Source organism: Anastrepha obliqua, unplaced genomic scaffold, assembly GCF_027943255.1.
Source record: "Anastrepha obliqua isolate idAnaObli1 unplaced genomic scaffold, idAnaObli1_1.0 ptg000012l, whole genome shotgun sequence".
NCBI lineage: Eukaryota > Metazoa > Arthropoda > Insecta > Diptera > Tephritidae > Anastrepha > Anastrepha obliqua.
The window spans coordinates 7,316,319-7,330,632 of NW_026562179.1; the positions used below are offsets into that span (position 1 = coordinate 7,316,319).

Consider the following 14,314-nt stretch of genomic DNA (forward strand, 5'->3'; position numbering starts at 1 on the left):
CGGCGAGCGACACAAATGGCATAGAAATTAAACGCCAACAAACAAAGCAACTGGTATACTTAAATACAGGGCGAATTCACTGCACAAGCTGTTATTGTAATAGCAATTGGTTTTGACTTTGGGTTTCGAAAGAAAAATAAGGAAATACGAACAAATGTTATGTTGAGGCGAATTACAACTTAATGAATTTCGCTTAATATGTTTGCTATCAGCTGGAGCGAACTCGCCTTGTATGAATGTGTGAAGGTGAGCTAAAAAAAAAAAATAAAGAAAAAGAATGAGAGAAGATTAAATTAGAATTGTAATAAAAACGCGTTGGCTGCTACTAGGAAAGGAAATAATATTTGCTTTCTTCTATCGGCAGAAATAGGAATTTGCAGCATAGCAATACAGTGATTTAAGTACCCAAGCATATTGGAAAAAAGCAAAATGATGAACGCAACTGGAATAACACCATTTTTGTGCAATGCAATTGACAAAGCACTTATCAGATCGGAATGGGAAAAGTGGCACCGCGCTTTCTGTTTATACCTGGAAGCCGAAGACGTACAAGATCCCGTGAAAAGGAAGAACAAGCTGTTACATTTAGAGGGAATGCAACTTCAAGAAGTGGTTTACAATATACCTGGTGCGCTTGTAGATGCAAAGGAGGGGATCGATGTGTTTAAAATTTTAGTTGACAAATTGAACCAGCATTTCTCTCCTAAGAGGAACTCCACCTTTGAACGCCACTTATTTCGGGCGCTAAAACCTGAGGAGGAAGAGAATCTTAGCAAATTTATACTCAGACTACGAAATCAAGCCGCTAAGTGTCAATTTGGGGAAGCGAAAGAAGAGGTAGTTCAAATTAACTTGAAAGATAAAGTAATAGACGCGTGGGCGACTACTGAGCTTAGGAAACAGCTGCTAGAAAAGGAATATTCTTTGGATGAAATAATTGACATGTACCAGGTGTATGAGCAGATTAAAACCCAATCAGAAACTATGGTATTGCCTTCGCAACCAGAAAGCATTAACAAAATTACTCCGGTGGTCCCAGATAAGAAAACGGATGCAGAATGTAGCAGGTGTCGTCGACAAGGGCATACGAATGACAGCGTTGGGTGTCCAGCCAAAAAAGTTAAATGTAACAAATGTAATTTTGTAGGCTATTTTGCTAGAATGTGCAAGACAAGGGCTCACAAACGGAAACAAAATGATGAAAACGGCAATAATGTAAAGAGGAAAAGAAATGACGCAACCAAAATCCACTTCGTTGCCGAAAAATGTAAACAGCATTGCGATCATAGCAGACTTCATGAATTTGATTGTGTTAAAGTATCAGATGACACCATTGGAAGGTCGAATAAACTTATGGATTGTTTCGTTGGTGGTCAGGAAATTTCGATGTTAATAGACTCTGGCTCGCGGTTCAATTTACTCACGGAAAAGGATTGGAACTATTTGTGTAATAAAAATGCCACAATATGGAATATCCGAGGCGAATCAGATATACAATTTCGAGCGTACGCAGGAAGCGACCTGCTGAAAGTAAAACTGGTATTCGAGTCTGTTATTGGTACCGATTTAAACTCAAATACGATTTCTTCATTCTATGTTATTGAGAGTGGTAGACAATCATTGCTAGGTAGAGATACGGCTATAAAACTAAAGGTTTTAAGTCTAGGCATAGAGGTAAATGCTGTTAACAATGTGGTTCCTTTTCCGAAAGTAAAAGGAATACAGATATCGTTGACCATCGACGAGTCGGTGAAACCAGTACAACAACCACTCAGGCGAATTCCATCTGCGTTGGAAGAAAAAGTGGATCAGAAGTTGCGAGAAGCTTTGGCACAAGATATTATTCAATCTGTAACAGGCTCAAGTGCATGGATTTCGCCCGTGGTAATTGTATTTAAAGAAGATGGTGACATTCGTCTATGCATAGACATGCGTCGTGCAAATAAAGCCATCCTAAGGGAAAATTACCCGTTACCAACGTTTGATTCATTTATGACACAACTCAAAAGAGCAAAGTATTTCTCTAGGTTAGACCTTAAGAACGCCTACCACCAGTTAGAATTAGATGAGAGTAATCGGGAGATAACCACTTTCATTACAACTAGGGGCCTTTTCAGATACAAGAGACTTTTGTTTGGGGGGAATTCGGCTCCTGAGATTTTTCAGCGAACTATGGAAAATATATTAGCCGGGCAGAAAAACGCCCTTAACTACCTAGATGATATTATTGTATATGGTGAAACAGAGACCGAGCTCGAGATAAACTTAAAAGGCGTCTTAAAAGTTTTTGGGGAATTTAACATAGAGCTTAATAATTCTAAATGTATCTGGAAAGCACAAAAATTGAAATTTTTGGTACACGTCTTATCGGCTGAAGGTATCGACCCGGACCCGGAGAAAGTTGAAGCAGTTGTAAATTTTCGCGCGCCCTCTAGTAAGGAGGTCAGAAGTTTCTTAGGTCTGGTAACGTACCTTGGGAAATTTCTGCCAGACTTGGCTGACACCACTGAGTCAGTGGGGAACCTGGTGAAAAAGGACGTAAAATTTGTTTGGGGTCCACAACAAGATAGCGCGTTTGAAAAGTTAAAGCATAGCCTTGCAAAAATCCCGATATTGTCATATTTTGATCCGAAGAGACGTACTCAGGTAATAGCTGATGCAAGCCCAGTGGCGTTAGGAGCAATTCTCCTGCAATTTAGAATTTAGTCACCTCAATTAATTTCATTTGCCAGTAAGTCGCTCTCTGAAGTGGGACGCCGATATTCGCAGACTGAGAAAGAAAGCTTAGCGTTGGTCTGGTCAGTTGAGAGGTTTTATTATTGCCTGGCAGGCATAGACTTCGAACTCGTTACCGACCACAAGCCGCTGGAAGCAATTTTCAAAACTACAACGAGGCCCCCAGCAAGAATAGAGCGCTGGGTTCTCCGGTTGCAATCGTTTAAATTTAAAATAGTTTACCGCCCGGGAAAATACAATATTGCTGACACATTTTCGAGACTATATGTAGGGAAACTTTCGAACACATTCGATCAATACGGAGAACAGAGTATTTGCGCCATTATCGAAAAATCGGTTCCGCGAGCCCTCACAATTTTGGAGATATGTAAAGGTAATTCATCAGATCCTGAACTATTGGAAGCAATAAGCAATGTCAAAGAAGATACCTGGGGTGGTGAGCCTATAAATAAGTTTTTTCCTTATCGGTTGGAATTGTGCACAGTTGGAGATATACTTCTGCGAGGAACAAAGATTGTTATACCCATGTCATTGAGGGCTCGCGTTCTTGAACTAGCTCATGAGGGTCACCCCGGGGAGACAGTGATGAAGAGAAGAGTTCGGTCCAAAGTTTGGTGGTCTCTAATCGACCGAGATGTTGAAAAATTCGTCAAGAATTGTCGTAGTTGTTTGCTAGTATCAAGACCCAACAATCCAGCTCCAATGAACAGGCGCGCCTTGCCAGAGCGTCCATGGTTGGCAGTCGCAATGGATTTGCTAGGCCCTTTACCAAATCATGAGCATATTTTCGTTGCCATTGACTATTATTCGCGATATTATGAAGTAAAACTTCTGAAAAGAATAACTTCGACAGCCATAATAAATTTTCTAGACGAAATATTTTCAAGACTTGGATACCCAAAGTCCATTACTGCGGATAATGGTCGCCAGTTGTAAGTGAGGAGTTCAAGAGTTATTGTTCAGAAAATGCGATTGAGCTGATAACATCTCCACCGTACTGGCCACAAGCAAACGGGGAGGTAGAGAACTTAAATAGGTCATTACTTAAGCGCCTGCAAAGCGCCAATGCACAGAGAGCAAACTATACGAAAGAACTCCAAAAGTTTATTCTTATGTACAATGTAACTCCACACGGTACAACGGGAAAATGGCCATCAGAAATGTTATTTAACAGGTGTATACGAGATAAAATCCCATCCTTAAGAGACATTGAAGCACCTGCCTTAGATTCAGAAGCCAGAGACCTAGATTTGCCCAATAAAGAAAAAGGGAGGAGGAAAGGGGATGAGGACTGTGGAGCTAAAGAAAGTGGAGTTTCGGTTGGGGACAAGGTGCTGGTACGTAATGACTTCAAACAAGTTATCGACGACTTTTAATCCACAAGAATTCGAGGTTACCAAACGAACAGGAAATGATGTTGTAGTGCGTGGAGGTGGTAAAGAGTTAAGGCGAAACGTGAGCCATTTAAAGAAGCTACCTGAGCCGGACACGACAGGAGTTGGTAAAGATGCAGCAGAGCAGGAGGCTAATCCACCGTTGAAGATGACTCTGTAAAATATAGGAGGGATGTGGAGATCTGGCAACGCAGTTGGCTCTGGGAAAAACGCGGTGTGCTCTGACAGCAACGGGAGCAAGGCAGTTAAACAGAATTTGTAGGATATAAATATACCTTCTGCTCAAATATGAACGAGACGGTATCAATAAAAAGGTCCGCGGATGACATATGGCAGAAATAAATTTTTTGTTTTTTGGTAGGTCTGTTATAAGCTTACATGGCAAATTTCAGCGTGATATGTCACATAGTTTGTTTTCTGTACTACTGTAAACAAGTCAAGCTCGAGTGTGATCTTCGAATTCTCTTTTATGACTTCAATTGTCTCAAAATGTTTTCCACGGAGCGGCAACTTGAACTTGGGAAACAGGTAAAAGTCACATGGAGCCATATCAGGCGAATACGGTGCTTGCGGAACGATTTGCCTTGTAAGCTTATAACAGTCTTACCAAAAAACCAAAAATTTATTTTTGCCATATGTCATCCGCGGACCGTTTTATTGATACCGTCTCCTTCATATTTGAGTAGAAGGAGGATTTACTTGTACATTCATAAATTGGTTGTCGAATAAATATTTACGGTGTAAGTGTGAGTCGTTACAAATACTATAAAATTATCCACCAGAATATAATAATAAAAATCATTCTAACAATATTTCTGTTTTTTATCATCATTCTAAGTTCCCAAGCTCTTAAGGAAACTCCCGATAAATAAACACATATATAATATATATATGTACCGTAAACCCCGATTCTCTCATTGGTATGAAGCTTCTAACGCATAGGTAAGTTGTGTTCCTATATTACATTGTTTTTCGGCATATTATTTCAGCTATCAGCAATTATTCTACGGATTATGTAATTCGTCATACAAAATTTTGAGAGCGAATTACCTCAATTGTAAGTAGTTGAGACGCAATTTCCTTGGTAATTACAAATCGTAGACTTCGCCTAATTTTTATCGGAAATTTATCGAAATTAGCTGTTAATTGACAATTGTATTAACAGCTAATACTAGACTAAGAGATGGTCAATTACTGTAGATGTATGTAGATATGTACACATATCCCATAAAGTCTGCGTACACCTCATAAATATTTTTAAATTGATTAACTCTAGAAGGACATTCATAATTTTAGTACACTAAAGACATTCTTCGTCGAAACGACGAAAACTCTTTTTAAGCTTTCTTCAGATTGTACCTACAGTCAAAAGGAATAAAATATAAGTTTTAATGCTCGTTGAGTTATTTTAATATATGTAATATGAAACTTAAAATTAAAAATATTTCTTTTCAATAAAAATTTTTCTTTTTGCTGATAGCTCTGACAAATTTCAAGAAAAAAGTAATATTAATCAAATTAAAATTCATTAATACTTTGAAAAGGTACATTTTATGCTTAAAACTAAAAATAAAAATCTGTTTTATAAGTCTTTAACTTTATTTTGCACATCAGGCACAGAGGTCAATTTTATGCTCCCCACACAAGTTTTTTTGACATTCGGCGCATGAAGATTTGGTCATTCGACGTTTGGATGATGGACAAATCGCGCAAATCTTTCTTTTTTTATTTGCTGATACCTCTCCACTGTTTTCTACATTCTCATCACGTTGTACTAGTCCGCTTTGTATTGGGAGGTTGAATTAGTTTTAAAGGTTTTTTTCGAAGATTTGGGGCTTTATTGTGAAAAAACGGTACAAAATATTTTATTCGAAGTATTGGCCATCGCTAGCTACAACTTTCGCCCATCTTTCGGGCAATTTCCGGATGCCGTTTCTCCAAAATTCTGGCCGGTGCTTGGCTATCCATAACTCAACCCATATTTTGGTAGCCTCGTACGAGGAGAACCGCTGGTCCGCCAAATCGAGACTCATATGCCGGAACAAATGATAATCGGAGGGAGCTATGTCTGGACTATACGGCGGGTGGGGTAACACTTCCCAGCCAAGAGTTCCAAGGTATTTTTTAACAGGTTGAGCAACATGCGGCCGAGCGTTGTCATGTTGCAAAATAACCTTGTCGTGCCTTTTTACCGTTTCCGGCCGTTTTTCTTTCAATGCCCGGCTTAAACGCATCAATTGCAGTCGGTAACGATCCCCCGTGATTGTTTCGCCCGGTTGGAGCAGCTCAAAATATACGACGCCGACCTGATCCCACCAAATGCAGAGCATGATTTTCTTGCCGTGTCGTTTTTTATTATATAAGAAATTTTTCTTTTTAAATGCTCATAACTTAGACAAAAATGAACCGATTTTAATGATTCTGGATTCAAAATGATCGTTATTACCTACACGAACGACTTCATGCAGAAACAATTGCAAAAAAGTATTTGAAAACTTTTTATTTTCCAAAAAACAAAAAGTGCGAAACAGGTTCTTTACTCAAAAATTCATTATTCAAAAACAACTCATTTTAGCTACTGGGCATTCAGCTCACTTGAAGTTTAAAAAAAAAAAATACACTTTTTGAAACATTGAATTTCGAAAAATTTTAAATTTTTTCTTTTTTGCTGAATAAAAAATGTTCAACTACTTTTTTGCAATTGTTTCTACATAAAGTCGTTCGTGTAGGTAATGACGATCATTTTGAATCCAGAATCATTAAAATCGGTTCATTTTTGACTAAGTTATGAGCATTTAAAAAGAAAAATTTCTTATATTATATAATAAAAAAAAAAATCGATTTTGAGCCGAAAAACAAAATTGCTGATAACTCTTGAAAAAAATTTTTTTCGGGCGAACAAAAAAATACGTGTCTCATTATTTTGACTAGGGAGCAACATATTTGAGTTACAATGAAATCGATGTACATGACCCTACATTAGAAATTTTAATCGGTTGTGAGTCATTGTGGATAGATATTTTGATCCAGAATAGGACTGATCAAATAACTCTGAAATTGAGAGGTGGCTATCCCTCATGGCAGCTGTTAAAGCTAACATACCGATCAAAGCTTCAATTTCCTCATTGTTTGTTTCTTTTCTTTGCGCCGCTTCAGTGGAATTAATACGCGATCGTGTGCTGATTTCGACGTTTGTCCACTCAACAATTTCTTCAATTATGGCGTCTGTTATAAAAAGTCTGGAAAACTTGTAGTGGATCCACAATATTTTTGCACAAGCGAGTAGGACCACGTCCTTGATGTACAATATTTTGTCCATATCTATGAGAGGTAGCTTTTTTCCACGTAATATGGTTTTTGAGAAAGTAATTATATCAGGCTTTTCAAGTAACACATTCAACGTGATATCGTCTTCGTCTGCAGAAACCCCTTGAGAAGAATTTTCTTCGTCCCTTAGTTCTCCCAAGTCTGTCTCAAGCTCGCCAATGGCATAATCATCTTGATCCGAATCTATTAAGTCATCGTCTTCAGCAAGAAACTTTTCAATTTCCTCGTCATTTAAAAAGGCTTGTCTTGTAATGTCGAATTGAATTATATAAAAGCTTTTAAGACAAAAAAAATCCTAAAAGCGATATATTATTTTATTGCAAAAGTCACTCAAAAGACATTCTTCGTCGTTTCGACGACGCAAATTTTTTAAAACGGTACTTACATGCAACTACCACAGATGAACGTACATACGCTCACAACTAAATCTCAGGAACTAATAAAGCTGTACGAAAAATTAAAGAAAAACAGTGAACGGAAATTATGATAATCAGTTAAATGCAATCGAGCGTCGTCGAAACGACGAAGAATGTCGGTCTAGGGTTAAAAACACAATATAAATATATGGCTAAAACATGTTATGTTGAGTTATAGAACCAAAAGAAAATAATTTCCCACTTCATTGTTTACATAACGTTAAGCAATTGGAGCACATTGTAAATATAGCAACCAGAAAGTCTGCGTACAATTTTTTTCTTTTAATGTAACCGTTACTTTGTTATGATTTTTTTTTTCGTTTTGGCGTACTTTTCATTAATTGACATTATAATTAATCGTTGTTTGATGCTTGAAGCTGAGGTATTGAAGTGAGGTACTTACGTCTTTTTTTCCCATATTTTGAGTTTTAGTCCACATTTTTTTGTTATTTTCCTTCTAGTCATATCAGTTTTATTGGCAAATGTGCGTTCATTGCTTGCTTCATTGGGTTAGCAAATTTAAACCAGTTTGGTGTTGAGTCCAATGTAGATTACTGCTCATTTTTGATTATTTTTATTATGTGCTTTTTTATATACACACATTTCTCACAAAAATGAAGGGAACAGTAAAATTTTTTAGTGATTTTTGAAAAAGCTTGGTGAAAAATGGGGGTACGGAGTTCCGACAAAAATCATTTAGAAGCTTTAAACTCTTAGTTTTAAGATCTTCAAGCAAATTTCTTTTATTTAAAGGTTATTTTGTAATCGTCAATTAAAGGACGACACCAAAATTTTCAAAATTTTTGCCTTCTTTTTTTTTGATTCCACGGGCTTGGAAAAATTTCTCCGACTAAAACTAGCCATACAGTCAAGTAGCTTGATTATTTAGCTTCAATTTGCTTGAATTCTCGCTACGATCATTTCTCTCTGAGATATCCGCATTTTACGAAAAAAGACCATTTTATCTTTGATCATTGATATTTCCACAACTAATGACCCCCAATAAAGGGCTTTGGAAAGTGGAATAAATTTCCTATAAGATCCTTATTTAATTTTTTGACAAAAAATTTTTTTTTACCCTTAACGTTGGTTTGATTTTATTTTAATTTAATAAGATACTAATGCAAAAATGCGAAAAAAGTTGAAAAAAAACTGTTTTTTTTCAATTTCATGTAATAATGTTTAGCCAATGTTTAAAAACAATGCACTTGTTCTTATAATTCTTTTGTAAAATTTTGATAAATCCGTCCGGAAAAACGGCTTCATGATCGATTAAAAAATTTACAGGGTTATTAGTGGAATATTAAACTGTAAAAATCCTTGGAAACATGAGCTCCCGCATTACTATTTGTAAGTGAGCGGTAGATTTTCTGAAAAACCGTAAAAGGGCGTTTTTTTGTGTTCACTTCGAACCAACGTTAAAGGTAAAAAAATTTTTTTTTTCAAAAAATTAAATTAGTATCTTATAGGAAGTTTATTCCACTTTCCAAAACCATTGTTTGATTTATTGTGGTATTGTTATTTGTTGAGATATCAATGATCAAAGATAAAATGGTCTTTTTTCGTAAAATGCGGATATCTCAGAGAGAAATGATCATAGCAAAAATTAAAAAAAAGCAAATGGAAGCTAAATAATCAAACCAGCTGACTGCATGACTAGTTTTAGTCGGACAAATTTTTCCAAGCCCGTGCAATCAAAAAAAAAAGGAAAAACTTTCGGAAATTTGTGTGTCGCCCTTCAACTGACGATTACAAAATAACCTTTAATTAAAAAAAAATATTTGCTTAAAGATCTTAAAACTAGATGTTCAAAGCTTCTAAATGATTTTTGTCGGAGCTCCGTGCGCCCATTTTTCACCGAGATACAGGTTTTCAAAAATCACTAAGAAATTTGAGAAATTTTACTGTTCCCTTAATTCTTGTGAGATGTGTATTTATAATATAAACAAAAATGTGAGGGAACTTCGGCTGCTACGTCGCTTGAGAGATTCAGCCGAATTCTGCACGGTTGTTTCACATCCATTAACACAATCGCCCAATCAGCCGTTGTGCAAACAGCAACGAAATAACATGAGGAAAGGCTGCGTTGATCTTTTTCGTACATCACTTACACAATCCTATCGCCAGTCGAATTCTACACAACCACTTCACAAGGCAAATTGAGTACCTTTGGTGGCTCCTTTAAAAAACAGTTACTTTATTTTTCGCGATCTTGACAAATTTGACGTTAGCAAACAAAAGGAGGAGGAAATATATTATATATTACATGTTTGTGAAAATTCAGTGAACGGCTTGGTAATATTGTGATTTGTGAAATGGAAACTAATCAAACTAATAAAAAGGAAATGCCGTGTGTTAAATTGTGAAGGCACAATTTAACATAAAGCCTCCAATTGTAGTTTGTTTGCATTTTTACGCGGAAGACTCCGTGGCTAGAAAATATGTATGTGTGCGTATAATTTCTTGTGTTTGACTGTTTCAATTTCTTTCGCTCTTCTTCTTCACAAACAAGTAACTCCCCTTCCTTTTGTTTGTGCTGTTTATGGTGACGAAGCCGTAAAAGAACGGCAGTGTCAAAATTGGTTTATAAAATTTCGTTTTTGTGATTTTTCACTCAAATATGAAGAACGCTCTGGTCGTCCAGTTGAAGTTGATGACGCCCTAATCACAGCAATAATCGATTCGGATCGTCACAGTACAACACGTGAGATTGCAGAGAAGCTTCATGTATCACATACATATATTGAAAATCACTTAAAACCACTTGGCTATGCTCAAAAATTCAATACATGGGTTCCTCACGAACTGAAATAAATGCATTTAACGCGACGCATGAACAGCTGATATTTGCTAAAGAAACGTAATGAAAATGATCCATTTTTAAAACGACTGATAACTGGCGATGAAAAACAACCCAATATCAAGCGGAAAAGATCGTGGAGCAGACCAGGTGAACTAACTCAAACAACATCAAAAGCTGATATTCATTAAAAGAAGCTTTTGTTACTAGTTTGGGGGGATTACAAAGGAGTTGTCTACTTTGAACTCTTAACACCTAACCGAAAGATCAATACTGATGTCTACAATGAACTACTAAGAAATGACAATGCAAGGCCACACATATTTTTGGCCACTCTGCAAAAGTTATTGGAGCTTGGTTGGGAAACTTTTTGTTTCGATATTTACAAAATTCCTTGAATGGTAAAAATTTCAATAATGACGATGGTGTCAAATCGTACTTGGTTCAGTTTTTTGCTAATAAAAACCAGAAGTTTAATGAACATGAGATTAAGATGCCGCCTGAAATATGGCAAAAAGTCATTGATCAAAATGGGTAATATATTACAGAATAAAGTTATTTAGTTCCATGAAAACATTATCTTTGATTTTCTAAAAAAATCTACATTTACTTAGTTGCCAACCCAATACTTCTCTATGGCGTCTTCCTTTAATTGATCAAAGAATACATATATAAATAAATTGGCGCTTACACGCTTTTTGCGTGTTTGGCCAAGCTCTTCCTCCTATTTGTGGCGTACGTCTTGATGTTGTTTCATGGAGGATCTACAGTTTTAAGCCGACTCCGAACCGCGAGTATTTTTTATGATGAACTTTTTTATGACAGAAATACACTCGGAGGTTTCCCATTACCTACTGAGGGGTGACCGCTGTTAGAAAAAACAATTCGGCTACAGCGCCCGAAAGTATACCAATGTATGTAATTAGTTAAAACTTTCATTACAGTATTATTAAATTCCTTCAACCAATTCAAGTTATTTTTTTCATAGAGAAATGATTCATATAAGCCCACAAAAAACCAACGCGCATACTTAAATATGTCTTTATAATATATATGCATACAAACTTACACCCTTGAGCAACAACATAGAGTCACAATATGAACAGTATTCAATATAAACAGTGGGCAAAAATAGGCAAAGGGATGAATTTTGCTAAAACTTTGCTCCTTGATAATCGGGCTTGTTTTTTGTTTTGATTTTTCATGGCTTTTATAGTTTTGATGAAATGAAGTCAAAAATGTGGATTCAAATTTTTTTGGTCTGAAGCATTTCAACAATTTCATATACATACATCTATATTTCGGACAACAAAATATAGATTTTTGTCCGCTCATAAAACAGTGTGCGACACAGCCAAACAAGTGCCGTACGCACAGAAAATAGTTTTCTTTCTTCTAAGGGAGAACAAAGCAGAACATATTTGAAATTTTTATTATTTTATTAAGCTAATAGCAACTTTTGTTTATATCATTAGTGTATGATTCTGTGCACACTTGACACACAGCAATTAAAACAATCACTATTCGCACGGCTGTCGCCATTCTGTCGGACACTTGTCACGACAAAAATCGACGGTTCACCAATTTGTCTTCCCCGGCCGCCGTAGCCGAGTGGGCTGGTGCGTCACCATTCGGAATTCACAGAGAGAACGCTGGTTCGAATCTCAGTGAAACACCAAAATTAAAAGAAAAAGAAAAACATTTTTCTAATAGCGGTCGCCCCTCGGCAGGCAATGGCAAACCTCCGAGTGTATTTCTGCCATGAAAAAGCTCCTCATAAAAATATCTGCCGTTCGGAGTCGGCTTGAAACTGTAGGTCCCTCCATTTGTGGGACAACATCAACACGCACACCACAAATAGGAGGAGGAGCTCGGCCAAATACCCAAAAAGGGTGTGCGCGCCAGTTATATATATATATAAGAAAAATGGTCTTATGGGCAGCTCAGGCGTGTAATGGAAGATGTGGTTGACTCGTTTTATGATTAAATGAGCCTTACTTTGAGAAACATGCGCTTGCGTTTGTGAATGAAATAGTTTTGGTTGTATTAAAAAAATATTTTAGAGTGCTTAGCGGCAAAGCGGCCATCGCGCTGCGTATGCTGCTGCTTCCATGCACCTATTTTTGTAAGTATTGTATATTATTTGGAATATCGACTTCTTCTTCTTCTTGCTTCATTAACAACCTTTCGCCACTTGTCTCTATCTAAGGCTACTTCTTTCCACCGACGCACGTTCAGCTTTGCAAAGTCATCTTCAACGTCTTCGAGCCATCTCTTTCTGGGGCATCATCTTCCTCACCCCCAAAAGGGAGCAATTCAACTGCCCTTCGAGTTGTTTTATCCTTAGGCATTCTAAACACGTGTCCAAGCCATCTTATCCTCTGAGATTTTATAATTAAGTCTTACCACAGCTTTGTTTTTTGCTAAAAGTTCCAGCTAATTATTCTGTATATCTTATTCTTATTCTAATTACACTGTGGAACAAATTCAGGTTAGCAAAAGTTAGGTCCATTCTGAGAGTGGCGGGTGAAAATAGAGGCGAAATTAGAAGACCCGTATCGCGGCGTTTGTTTATGTTAGTTCGAATTTTTTTTTAATCGGCCTTCGAAGTTTGCAGTCAAATGCCGATTTTCAGTATATTGTTTATATGGTTTTTTGGCTATAACTCGTCGACTAATTGACATTTTTTCAATCTGTAAAAGCCAAATTATTGCTAGAGACCTGTGCAATAATTACAATTTTTGAAAAAAATGATTTCGAAAATTTGTATGGTACTTATGAGGCAAAATGTTGGAAAAATTATTTTTTTTTCATGTTTTTTGAAAATATTTTCAACAAAACTAAGTCTTTTTTACATTTTGTGTGGTCTATAATATGCTTCTCAGTTTCTTAAATAAATGTAATTTGAAAAGAAAATTACGGGATTAAATACTTTGGCAGCTACTTTGACGAAAGTCACAAAATGTTCGAAAAATTAACGTTTTCCTTATTATTTCTTAATATCTGGCAAGCAACTCATTTTTTTCGCTTTTTTTCTTATCTAAAATATAGTTTTCAATCCATGACATAAATATCATGGAAAAAAATAAAGTATCAGTCGAAAATTTGTGCGATATACACACATTCATTACATAAAACTAATGTAAAAAAACCCAAAATTCCTAGTAAACACATAGTAATTAAAAATTCCCGAAACCATTAAATAAATATCGATTTCGGTAGAAGTAGTTAAAAAGGGATGTTTCAAGAATTAGGAACATTCCAAAAACAATTAAAGAAAAGGAAATGCTAAGTATGGATTAAAAAAGGGATTTTCCGAGAAGAATGCATGTTCCAAAAATAATTAAGGAAAAGGAAATTCCCAGAATACAATTAAGAAAGGGAATTTCCAGGAACAATCAATAGCTATTAAAGTAATATTTGTAAACATTTGTGTTGCATGCGAACTAATTTTAAAAATAAAGATTCAGTTAAGACTCGAAACTCAGCCGAAGCTGATGTCTTTTAATTTTCGCTCGGTCGTGATAAAATTTGCTATTCATTCTTTTGGAACCTATTTCATTTATTGAGTGATTTAAGTTAAGTGTATCAGTTTCATAAAATTAACAAAAAAAACATTCTATAATATATATTGTATTAAA

The 14,314-nt window shown here is 36.1% G+C and overlaps 1 protein-coding gene across 8 annotated transcripts in view; it reads left to right on the forward strand.

Annotated features, from left to right (window-relative positions):
• Positions 1-14,314, forward strand: part of LOC129251258 (myb-like protein AA) — a 78,838-nt gene that overhangs the window by 17,912 nt on the left and 46,612 nt on the right. The window lies entirely within an intron of this gene.